Raw genomic sequence first — 12,743 nt, 5'->3', positions numbered from 1 at the left:
ACACACACACTTACGAAGCCTTTATCTAGTCTTTGGTAGTAAACAAGTTGAGTCTGTCTATTACTGAAGCGAAATGTGACCTTCCTCAAACCTTTTTTTATTTTTTCATTCCGACTGGATATTTTTTAAAATTTTGTTTTCATTCGTTTTAACTTTTAATTTTTAAGAATACTTATATACACTTATATAAACATTTACTGTAATTATGACATCACTATATTGGATGCTGAATCATAAAATCTAAATTTTGCAAGATGCGTTACAATAGTTACTACTAAATACTTAATTGCGATTTAAGCATGTTATGCACAAGTTATGGTTGCTCATTTTAGATAAAATCAAAAACTGTATACATTTTTCTTGTTTGAAAATTTTACACAGGATTTATTTTTTCACAAATCCACCCTCTAAATAAATATTGAAAAGTGAAGCACAAAGTTGTGAAGGAACACTATATATCACAAATACAAGGAGTGACAAGCTAGCATACAACACATTTTAACGACTTCCTTTCAAAGGCGAACATTTTAGCATAAGAAATCTTGTTCTGACTGGTTAGATTTGATGAATAAATCATTTAATTTTCCTTTTAGCAGAGTAAAGCACACAGTCCCTGCCTATGCAGTTGCATAGCATCATTAGTAATTAAATATTTGCTTGAAAATATAGAAGTATCTGTATTGTTTGCTATGGAAGAAATAAATCAAATACAAGAGTATGGCATTTCCCCAACGCAAAGTACAAAATATTGGTGAAAGTATGTGGTTGCCCGTTTTTCATCACCCTGACATTAAACGCTTTCGCACTGCAATCCCAGTAAATTGGCAACTTGGAGTCGTAACGGTAAATCCCAGATTTATTCGCCTGTGCCTTAGCGGCAGCATTTTCCAAAGTAGGACATTGTAGGACGGGTACGTATACACAGCATTTGCTACTTGTGCCCATTTAGATAATTGGGAATGCTTGGCAATGTCAGTAACAGTGTCAGTTGCTTTTAGCACAAAAGGGTGTGGGCAGATATAAACTTTGCACTTTCATACTTTGTTGGAAGCCAGAAAATTTGCTGGAAGATTGAAATACCCCACCTTACGCTCAAGACAGCCTGCTGGCAAAAAAATAGGGGGAAAAAAAGCTGGCTGCTAACTTGAGCAACCAGGTTGCTGTGTTTCAGCACAAGATTCCACAGGATTATAGTTCAGACTCCTTTTTAAAGGACTCTTGCTTCTCTGCTCTATATTGTTGCTTTGCCAATGCTGAAAAGGTTTTATTTTTGTTTTGTGAATCAATGACTAAGGATGAATTTTCTAATTTTGTGATGCTTTTTCTTTTTTGGGAGACTTGTGCTGTATCATACAATGACTGTGTCACTGACGAGTTTCTTTGTAACCTTAATTTATGATTAAATATAATTTTTTAATGGCGGCGTGCTATTGCTTGTAGCTGTGTAGTGTGATGGCCTACGTATAGCGCGTTGGTGTCGTGTTATGTTATGTTGTTGTGGCTTCTTTGGCATGTCAGTGTATGTGTAGAAAAAAAAACTGAGTATGAATATAACATTTTACTTTCAAATTTTTTTAAGCACCCACATTACTCAGTTGCCAAAATCCTCCCATACAGTCTTACTTGATACAAATGGGTTTCTCTCCTTTTCTACTTGACATGACTACTATTCCTTCTTCTCTAACAGTGAATGTGAAATGTAAATTGAATATACCCTGTTCACAAGAACTTACACATTTTTTTTCCACAGAGCAGACCATGAACAATGCGCAGCTATGGCGATTGTTCCGTTTGAATCATGGATTAAGTCTAGCACAACCTTGAGCTCTTGAACACAGATGAACTGTCGTTTGGAAACCATTTGGGATTGAACTTTCATTTGAAAACATTTGGGATGTAGGCGGATGTTTAATTCTCAATTTAGTGATTCCATGTGTTTACATGAGACACAAAATACATCAATTTACGTCTCAAACTCAGTAGAAAGTACTATCTTCATTATGTCCTTCGAAATAGAACTAACATTTTAAATAAAGTCAAATCGTTATTTTACACTGCTGTGCTATACATCACATTCTCCACTTTGCTACAATACTTCAGTCTCCTCTCAAATAGACTGTCGCTTTGCCCCACTTTTGCATTTTTTTTTAATTGATGCTTTTAAGAACAATACCACTGCATACAGGATAAGCAAACATAAGCAGATGTGTTTAATTTGGTCATTTCTAGCTCTCTACAGTGCTTGTGTTCATCTTCCCTATGTAGTGGGAAAGTGCCCTTATAGAGAAGAGAAGTAGGCTAGGGGAGCGCTTATTGCAGCAGTGGGGGGAGGACGGTTGTGGCGAGGGGCCGATGGAGACAGGGCATCTGGAAACAATGTCATTTGGCGGAGTCTGGCCGTGCGGGGAGAACTAATGTTTGTTTAATGTGGGATTGCCTGGACATGTAATAGGTTTCTTTACAAGGGAGAGACTTTAAAGGGGGAGGTTATGAGACAGGAAAAAAAAATAGTGGAGTGCAAACATCTGTCGTTTTCCTCTGTCGTCAGTCTTTTCCCTCCATTTTTATTTCTCTTGATGTTGTCTTCTTTGCCATGCTGCCCCCACCCTATATCCTCATCCCTGAACGTGTTGTTTACGCTGCTGTGTCTGGTTAGCGTCAGCTAGGCAAGAGTGACGGGCATTGGGCCCCTTTAAGCCCCCTAGGGACAGCCATAGGCTCCCTGGTCTGGCTGCCCCCCACCCCCTCCACTTCTGAGTCTCGGGAGAACGTGGCTGCAGTTGAATTATACACAGTGACGTGCTGCAAACGTTAAAAGATGTGATTGTGTGTGCTGTGTTGTATGTCACTGTTTACCCTCCCAGCCAGTGGTCGTGCTAATGGTGCTTCTGTTTGTTTGTCTGTTTACTGTTATTATTACCGCCTTTCTGGGAAAAGACGCACATAGACACCCGTACGAAGGAACACTCAGCAAGCCAGGACCACCCTGTCAGTGTTTATGCGCGGTAGTTGAGTCACAAACTGTGATCTCTTTTTAATAGCCTAGACTCGAGACATTTATCGGCTTTGTAGCGCTCCTCCTTATGTTGAGGGTAATAGCACAGCCCAAGGACACATCAGGTAATAAACAAATGACTCCCTTACCTTGTCACGTCTCCAGTAATTTGGCACTTGATTACCAAGTCTTGTTTTCTCGCTACCAATACTACAATAGCCTCGAGCCACTTCTGATTGCCCCCCCCCCCCCCCCCCCAAAAGAAAACATTAGAAGCACAATGGGTCACATCCTTAAACTGTCAGCAAAATCCTCATCCAATTTTCCTCAAACATTACAGCAACGCCATACATTACTCAAGCACGGCCCCTCCATACTCGACTGATAATATTCAGCACAGTATGCATGACATTGTAATGCAGTTGAGTATAATTCCTTCCAGGACCAATCACATTTTCAGTTTTTCATGCACGGGGTCCGCAGTTTGCACAGCTTCCGATATTTTGTATTTCGTGTTATGAATGGGTCCACTTTAAACAAGAAGCAGACGAAAATGTGGTCATGTGGCACAAGAAGACACACTCATTTACTACCGCAATTACTGTTTTTCATTTGATTATTTTTTAATGGTCTACAAGTGTCTTTTTTTTTTATACAAGTATTTTCACTTCTCTAATTATCACTTCATCACTGTGTGAGTGTAGCTTAGTGATGGCCTACACTCCAACTCAAACTGAATTTGTGCCGCCGCAGCACTATGTCCTAAATCCCAGACACCCACACCATGGTTTAGATGTTTGGCATTTTCATGCAAATTGTCTTTTAAGTAAAACGAAGAAAAAGAAGTCATTCATAGCACAAAACATTAAAGGACTCAATGTTTCGAATGCGGGGTGGAGTCATCTCTTTAAAAATAAGTCTTCTAGTCAGTTATTGTTTGCTAAGCTGTGGACTTGTAAAATTTGTGGTAAAATATAAGAGGTTTTCATGATTTTAGAAAGATAATATTAACAGTTCAAAGTAACCAAATCTTAATTTCAACTTATGTTCCTTATAAAGACACTTGCACTATTCGCTACTTATAAAGCCATATAGTCTTATCAGACCAAACCTTGCTTGTTTAATAAAGTCAATAAGTCTTACAAAAATTACCTTAGAAAATGCCAGAAAATGATTTTTACATACATATACTTATATACTTATATACTTTTCAGTGTAAGAGTAGCTAATCATTGTTGAAGAAACATTAATTTAAACATTAAAGCTTGTTATGCTTAACTGGGTTTTTGATTTCCTGTTTTCTTGCTTGTTTATTTTAATGTTTTCTCCACACATAAGCCTACAATGTTCTAAAATTGAGAATACTATGAAAGTTCCATATAGAGTCTAAATGGTACTTTCACAGTTCATCATTAAAGCAAGACATCATCGTTTTCTATTTTATTTAGCTTTATTACTTAAGGAAAATGGAAACTTTGAGAGGAATGTTTCCTCCATGGAAGCCTTTTGGAAGAATCCAGCCTTAGCATGTTGTCCATTACATCTACCATCCCTTCATTTCCTTGTAAAAAATGAGCAGGCACGCTCACCTTCCTCAGGGGACAGAATCAATCAAACTGTCATTGTGCAGTACCGCTGCAATGTATTGATATGTAACCACAATTATAAATGAACTGTTTCTGTCTTATGTCAGCTCCTATGCGTTGTCAACACTCCACTCACTATAGCTGGGTGTAACTACATGTGTGTGTGTGTATATATATATATATATATATATATATATATATATATATATATATATATATATATATATATATATATATATATATATATATATATATATATATATATATATATATATATATATATATATATGTATATATGTGTGTGTGTGTATACACGCAGTTGGTGCTGTTGCATCTCCAGTAAATCCAAATGAAACATAACTTTCGCTTTGTTGCTTTGAGGCAGAAACTTTGCTGAATGTCTCCATCTTAGCTTTCGTTTGACAGCCACTCATACTAGGGTCTTCATCTGGGTCCGGATTTTTCCCAGGGTCCAGTTCAATGTCAGCATTTTTCCTCTTCAAAAACTTTACCATCACTTTTACCGATGTTCTTTTGTCCACCGCCAGCGCCATATGTTGCTGCATTGATTCGTCATAATTCGCTTGTCTCCAAGCACAAGGCAATCAACTACTTGCTGTAGCTGCTGTCACCTAGTGGTATGAAAGAGTATTACATGATTACTCTGCCAGGCGCGAGAACACGCAGGCACACAAACCGAATAATATCCCGTGGCACAACTGACAATATCTCACAGCACACCAGTTGAAAAACACTTTTATAGACTGCGGACTAATGGGTTTGGCCCTATTCTCTTTTTTTCAATGTTTCACAGAAACGTCTTGTGGGCCGGATTAAATCTCCTCTGGATCCAGCCCGTGGGCCATATGTTTGACACCCCTGGTCCATATAATTATTAATGGCCCCTCGCAATTTATTTTTCATTACAAATGCAAATGATCTTCACATTTTGACACTGTTCTCAGCCCACGTCATAAAGCGTGGATGTTTAAAAAAGCTTGGCAGTTTAGTGTCGCACATCTGTCTAGAACAGTAAGCCCTACCCAGGGTACCATGGTGCAGTAGAAGATAAATGCTATAGAAAATTAATGGAGTTTTGTAAGTCGCCCAAAATGCCTGCATCAAGCCAAAATAGACAACTTTCATGTTCTATTCTGAGCATGGATCTGCTTTTTTGTTTATCTTCTAATGATTGACTGGACCCCCTAAATACATCATTTTCTGGCATGTTGAGCCTACACAAGGAAATTAATACACTAGGCATCCCATTAGGTGTCCATTAAGTCGTCTTCAAAAGTTGAGAAGTTTTACTGCATTTTTTATTTATCTCTGTCATTTGCTTTAGGAAATGAAAATGTCAATTAACATATTGAATGTTCACGAATGGTGTGAAATAGATGAATTAACTTTTTTTTTTGCGGCTGAATCATTAAATTCCCATGTTTTTATAAAACAAACCCCTGGCAGAGACCTTTTAAGCCTGAGAATGGCGCCTGGCAAAAACGATGCGATTATGACATGGTCGTAGCGGCATAAATGCAGGTCAGACAATGACCTATTTTGAAAAGTCCCCAAAGACACGACAGACAGACTGCTGATGGGGCTGCTAAGTCACTCTGACCTACAGTATGTGTGTCTGCATGCCGTGTGTTTTTTTTTCTGCTCCATTTCCATCATCCATCTTTTTTTAAATTGCTGTTTACCTTCATACCATTCACAATATGTATCTTCCCCTTGTTTATATGACAAGAATACCGGTCAGTCTGACCCTGTTCTTTTTTTTTTTACCAATATGTTTTTAGCAAGGACACTGAATTTATTGTCCCTCTGTCCATGTTTTCTTTTGTTTGTTTTAAACAGTACTTGACATCTCAACAGGGTCCTTTTTTGTGGTCTTCTAAATGCATTTCCTGCATCGGTCAGACTTTCTATTCACTTAGGTCATAGTCACATAGCTTCAGAGTTGCCGTCATCCGTGACAGCATTAGATCAAACATGAGATTGTCTCTTGGTAAGGCTTCTGCCTTGTCTTTGGCTTTTTAGAGCGTTTCTACAACACTTACTCTGAAAGGCCTCAACCGTGTTTCTAACGCTAGAATCTGGAACGTATTCCTCGTTCTCCCATTTGTTTTTGTTGATTTTTTTTAACATCTACCAGCTTCAACAATGCTCCTAAAACATACATTGATTAAATTGGAGTTAAAATATTCATACAACCAAAGATGTCAGTCTATGTCAGGGGTCATAAACTCTGTTTTTGAGGGTCCCTACCCAGCATGTTTTGGATTTTTCTAACCTGATTTGGATGATCAGCTCATCAAAAAGCTCTGCAAGAAGCCTGATAATGATCCTGATTATTTGAATTGATGTGTTAGAGGAGGGTTACAACAAAAATATACTTGATAGGCGCCTTCGAGGGTCGCATTAGATTGGGCCTGGTCTAAGTGTATCATACTGAGGTGATTTAATACCTTAGCGTACTGATTAGACTTTATCCCAAACTGATTGGCTTGATTTTGATCTGATGATATTTATCATTTTATGCAGATTGTCTGCAATGTCATTATTTGCCCAGCGATCGCTGATGTTTTGAGGGGAAACGTTATTGCTTTTATTTGCAGTCATGTGACTGTCCGTGTTAAACCATGACAAACAGTATATGAACAGTATACAAGTATATGCAGTAAATATACATGGTTATAAAATAGACGTACTGCCATATGTTGTAATTGGATAGGTTATCGGTTACTTTTGAATCCGCTGCTTGCGGTCGGCCCCAAAAATCCTTAACATCGAAAGTCAAACATTGATTGGATCACTTGGAAATCAGCCTTTGTTTAGCCAAGGCGCCTTATTTAATTGAGAATCATCTCACTGGTAACCAGTATACAAAAAAAAAAAAAAAAAAACACTCAGACACACATCGTGTATCTCCATAGTTTCTAAAAAAATGCTATAAATTGTATTCATTAAGGTCTTAAATACGATTTTAAAAGTCTTACATTTGACTTCTTAATTTCCAGAAACCTTGTTTTTACCTCTCATCTATTCCAAAACAGCATTGTTTTCAATTGATAGTACAATGACACTAGTAAGATTCAGTTTCTGGTTTTGTCCATATTTTTCTTCCGCCAAAATGAATATTTGCAAATATTTTACTAGTTTCAACGGAAAATAATTACTCTACTTATGTAAATGGAGGACTACAGAAATATTTGCAGGTGAAGTCCCATGGATTTGGACAATTTTAATTCAACTAGGTCGCTGAAAGTTTAATCATTGATGGTTATCGATTTACTACCATCCCAGTTGAAATGGCTTTATGACTCATTCTGCTGTCAATGGCAGTGAATGAGTTAACATTTTCACTTGATTGATCATTTGAGCAATCATTGTAGTGCTTGGAATTCCTGTAATTTTCTGCCCTATAGTTTTGCAACACTCCCATTAGAAAAAGAGAGATGTATGGATAAAAACTCGCTTTTCAAGTCAGTCACCCTGCCCTTGTCTTTGTCAGTGCCACTTCCCGATAGGCCCATCTGCTTTGTCTGCCTTGCAACAGCCTGCGGTGAACAGCCAGGGAATTGCTAAGCTAGTGGTTTAATGATGCCGGCACCTACTTTAACAGGGAGTTACACGCCTGCTGCCTCTTAGCGCTCCCCGGTTCCACACACTAATGCTTGCAGAAAAGAAGAAGCAAAATCATAAAGCAGGATGCTTAAGTTGCGCTGCATAACCCGCGATCGACCTTGTCATACATATAGCTATAGGTCGTACACACCAGCAGCCATAACATATTTGTTCTCAGCGGGGAGACTAGCAACAAGCCTCCTGTCATTTCTGTGCAAACGACTGTAAAATGGAGCGCAATAATGATAGAGCTCACGTCCGAGGCCTGTGTTTTACCGGGTGTGGGGAGGCATTAAATTGCAGCAGGAGTGGTTTGTGACTCAACAACTTGGGGAGGCTGGAAACGGGAGACGAGAAAGGAAGTCACACACACAGCAGGCATATGTACGATATGTGGGATGTGTGTTTTTTTTTGTGCTGTCTGGGGGATTCAAATTTTAGGGAAAACAAGCACAAAAGCGAGGAGCACCAAGAAATGAGGAGTTAAGATAGTTTAATCCTGTCTGGATTTCAAGTAGACCTCTTAATCTCATCCATTTGACACACACACACATACACATTCACACATGGGGCCCGGCAGACGTCTAGCTAGCCTATTTTGCTCTGACCTAAATTCCCTAGCGTGGCATTTTTTTTTTCCCTGCCAGGCCAATCTCATTAAGCCGCAGCAAGAGAACAAAACACACTGGCCACCTCACTCCTACCCTTCATCTACTTCTCCATTTTAATTCTCGCTACCTCCTTGTCCTCCTCGACTGTCTCCCGTTTCAGCTCCCCCTCGGTTCTAATTATGGGCCGCCACAGCGGACCGGAGCCAGGCGGCGTAGTCAAGCCCCGAGCGCTTCGTCCTTTGCTTCCAGACGCACAATCAATCCTCATTATCTCTGGCCGCCCTTGTATTCCGCTCACCTCCTCGCATCTGCCAGTTAACGCTGCTGTGTCTGCTCTGCACCTCCTTGTCCTCCAGCCTGCAGGATATAAATGGATCATGCATCGCACACTATAGATATTTAATATCCCAATCCAGTGTTCCGCCTCAAATGTGCTTTTTTTTTTTTTTTCTTCCAGCAACATTATTTCAGAGATTAATTCTCCAACATGCAGGTCTGTTTAAGATTGTTAGCCCAGATTTGAAGCACAATCTCGCATCCCAATCAGCTTGCCGCGCTCCCGTTTTGACACTGGTCTTGTATTAATTAAACACCTTCAATGAATGGCCTATTTTAAAACTGTTTTCATCTATATGGCACACCGCATGATAAGACACATAGAATAGAAGCTACAGTAGTGGCTGGGTTTGCATTATGCATTCACGAGATGGAGCTGCGCTAAATGGAATTTTATCAAATGATATCAAAATTTCAAACAGCGTGTTTATAAAAATGTTAATATACTTTAATAACCGATGTTCAGAGGTAAAAATTGAAGAATTTACATGGAGAAAAAAACATTTTTTTTCTTTTTTCATCCCCCCAAAATGAAAACTTGCGGTTTATGCACTGTATAAGACGCACCCGATTATAAGGTGCACTTTCAGCTTTTGAGTAAAATTAAGGCTTTTAGGTGCGCCTTATGCTGCGGAAAATATGGTAGTCGAGAAAAGGTTTACATGAAGGATGAGTAGAATTTGGGCTTGTATGCTTGTTATTTATGAAATTAGGCGTTAGAATTTGATGTTCTTCAGACACTCTTCCAATGTGCCAAAATTATGTTTGTTTTGTGGATTGAAGAGTGCCCTCAGATGTACACTTGATATATGTGAAAATAGACATTTGATTTGTCACACTTTTCACAGATAGGATTGACATGTGATTCACATAGTTGAAATAGTCAACGATACAAAATACAGAATCTAACTGTTTTGCATTTTTTCAGTGAATGCAAGAAAAACAAATCGAATGAAGGCGATGTAAAAACTTCAAAACAGTTAAGTTTGATAGGAATTCCTCACTCAATATCAATATATGCATTTATTCTGACGCATTTTCAAGTATCAACTAAAGAAGTGGCTCTTACTTTAAAAATGCTTTTCACTGTTAAGAGGCAAACAGACTGGAATGCTCTATTAACTTAAAGATAGATCAATTTTATAACGACTAGCAATATTTGAACGTTACCTCATTACACTAATTCCTCCCTCCTTGATTCTGACCAAAGCCATACCCCTCACAGATGTGTTTGAGCATGACTCTCAAACATGGTCATTTATTCTGATTATTCTGATATTATGTGTACTTGATGAGTCGCAGAAAAACACTGGCTTGCTTCAACTAGGCTTTGGCCGATAATCGGGTTGACGATTTAGAGTTAAAAAAAAAAAAAAAAGGTTTGAATAACCGCTAATACTGACTATAAGCTGTATTTTGCACTTCTTTTTTTGCTCAATCCGGCAATGGAGGTGTTTAAATATAATCTTATATATCTTTGTCTTAACCCCTTCAGACTTAAGCGTCATGCTGGAGGACGTGACACGTATGTGTGTCTAAACCAATAAATGCGCAGATATTTGGTGATGTCACCACTTCTGGGAAATGATTGCACAAAGCTTTACCAGTCAAAATCAAGTTATAATGCTTATCACGCCTTCTATTCCTTCTTTCCATTTTATAAAATGGCTCTCAAAGCATGACTTCAAAAATGCATTCGTGAGCGCTTAGTAAAAAAATAATGCATGCCCATGCTAGTCAAAGAAACTTATAATTGTATGGGTTACAAGAATAATTGTAAAGGTTACAAGTGATAGCAAGTTATTTTGAAAATGTATCATTATTTTAGTGGATTTTTTCAATGTCTAATGAGCCTAACTAGACATTTGTCGAAGCCTAAATTTGATGGTACGGTATCACTCCTACTTACAAAGTTGTTTAACAAGCTGCCTCTTTAAAATAATTAGATAGCAAGATTTAAATTTATTTATCAGTATTTTTTTGGAACATATAATCATTTAAAAATGAAAAAGTGGTGAATAAATGTTATAGGGGAGAGAGTCATAGAGTCGAAACGTTATTTCCAATTCAGCCTCACTTAGTTCCAATAGCTCTGCTTTGCCGGTATAGCCCAGGTGTTAGCGAAGGAGGTGTAGCCATGTTTTTTCCCCATAAGTGGATTTTCAATAATAATTTCAGCAAAGTTTCTAAAACCCAATCTAAGTGATCAGCACTGGACTGATTATGTGTGTGGTAAACGACTAACATTTGTGCCCACGAGTGCATGACAGGTATCAACACTTAGTTGCACTTTTTATTAATTACAGGTTGTTCTTCCTCAGGCACAGTTGTCTTAAAACAATACCTCCATTTATAAAATGAAGACACAATCCAAAATTGTATGATTTTGACAAGAGGTCAAATACTTTTTTCATGTTTTCACAACATGGTACAGCCCCTATTACACATACCAAACACAGTTTGTTTTCATGAATATGGAGCGTGGGAACAGACTGTGCCAGGGCGGGATCTTAATCTAAAATGTTGTCATCACACCGTTGAATAGCTGTACACGCAGACGACGAATGTTATCTCGTCTTGGCGGCAGCAGTCTTTTGGGGCGTTGACGCGTGATTTATCCGACCAGATGAACAGAAAAACACACATGTTCCCCATAAACAGCAGATGGATTGATTTAATATGTACGTACTATTTTTATCATGCTTTGGTATATGTAGTTCAAGTCTGAAATAATAATGTTATGGTACTTTATTGTGCAGCCAGGCTCACTGAACCAAGAATATAAAGCCTTTTCTTTTGCCAATTAACCTAAATAATCAATTTTCCTTTAAATGGTTATAGTTTATGAATAAAGGATTCAGAGTATGACCCCACAAAAATGAAAAAAAAAAAAAAACAACTAGCAGCTGGTTTTGGGGAGGCCTATGCAATATATACATAAAGGCAAGTTTTCTATGTTGAACAATGTTTGTGGTATCTTACAGTTTTTGTCAAGCAAAGCTGACTATAGGTGAAATAATAAAGAAGGAATGGCGCAGAACAAATTAGTCTCATAGCTGCCTAGAAAATAAACACAGACGCCCACAACATTGTGGAATGACTACTCATTACTGTACACTGGAATTGTAATAATCTTATAGTTCAGTGAACCCAATACAACATGCACCAATACTCCAAATTTAAAATAATCTGGAAGAGCTGTTAGTATAAACTGTTTGGGTTAGCAAGCTTTTTGTGTGTGTGTGTGTGTTTTTTAATCTAATGGCTGATGATTCATCATTGTAAAACTTCAGGGAGCTTCAGTATCTAATATTTCAGCAAACCTTTGTTTGAAATTAAAAAAAAAAAAAAAACAGTGAATTTTGAAGTTACATTTTTGAAAAACTTGATTTATTGGTTGAGTACCTGTGAGAAGAAATTTCAGTAAAATTTTCTGTAAAATGGATATTGGCTTCAAATATTGTTTGTCGACCTCCTTGACTTTAATAATTTGCATCTGTAAAAATTATATCGGTCTTTCACTAGCAAATATTCAAGTAGTAGCAACTAATATGTTACCTAGGCAATAGCGACAGTTAGCAAATG

General features: G+C 37.9%; 1 protein-coding gene across 2 annotated transcripts in view; it reads left to right on the top strand.

Moving 5' to 3' along the window:
• The window catches only part of dym (dymeclin), a 60,437-nt gene that overhangs the window by 24,373 nt on the left and 23,321 nt on the right, over positions 1-12,743 (top strand). The window lies entirely within an intron of this gene.

This window comes from Hippichthys cyanospilos, chromosome 15 (genome assembly GCF_059441005.1).
Source record: "Hippichthys cyanospilos isolate Australia breed blue-spotted pipefish chromosome 15, RoL_Hcya_1.0, whole genome shotgun sequence".
Taxonomy (NCBI): domain Eukaryota; kingdom Metazoa; phylum Chordata; class Actinopteri; order Syngnathiformes; family Syngnathidae; genus Hippichthys; species Hippichthys cyanospilos.
The sequence above is the reverse complement of the archived record's forward strand: the minus strand, read 5'-3'. Positions and strand labels throughout refer to the sequence as shown.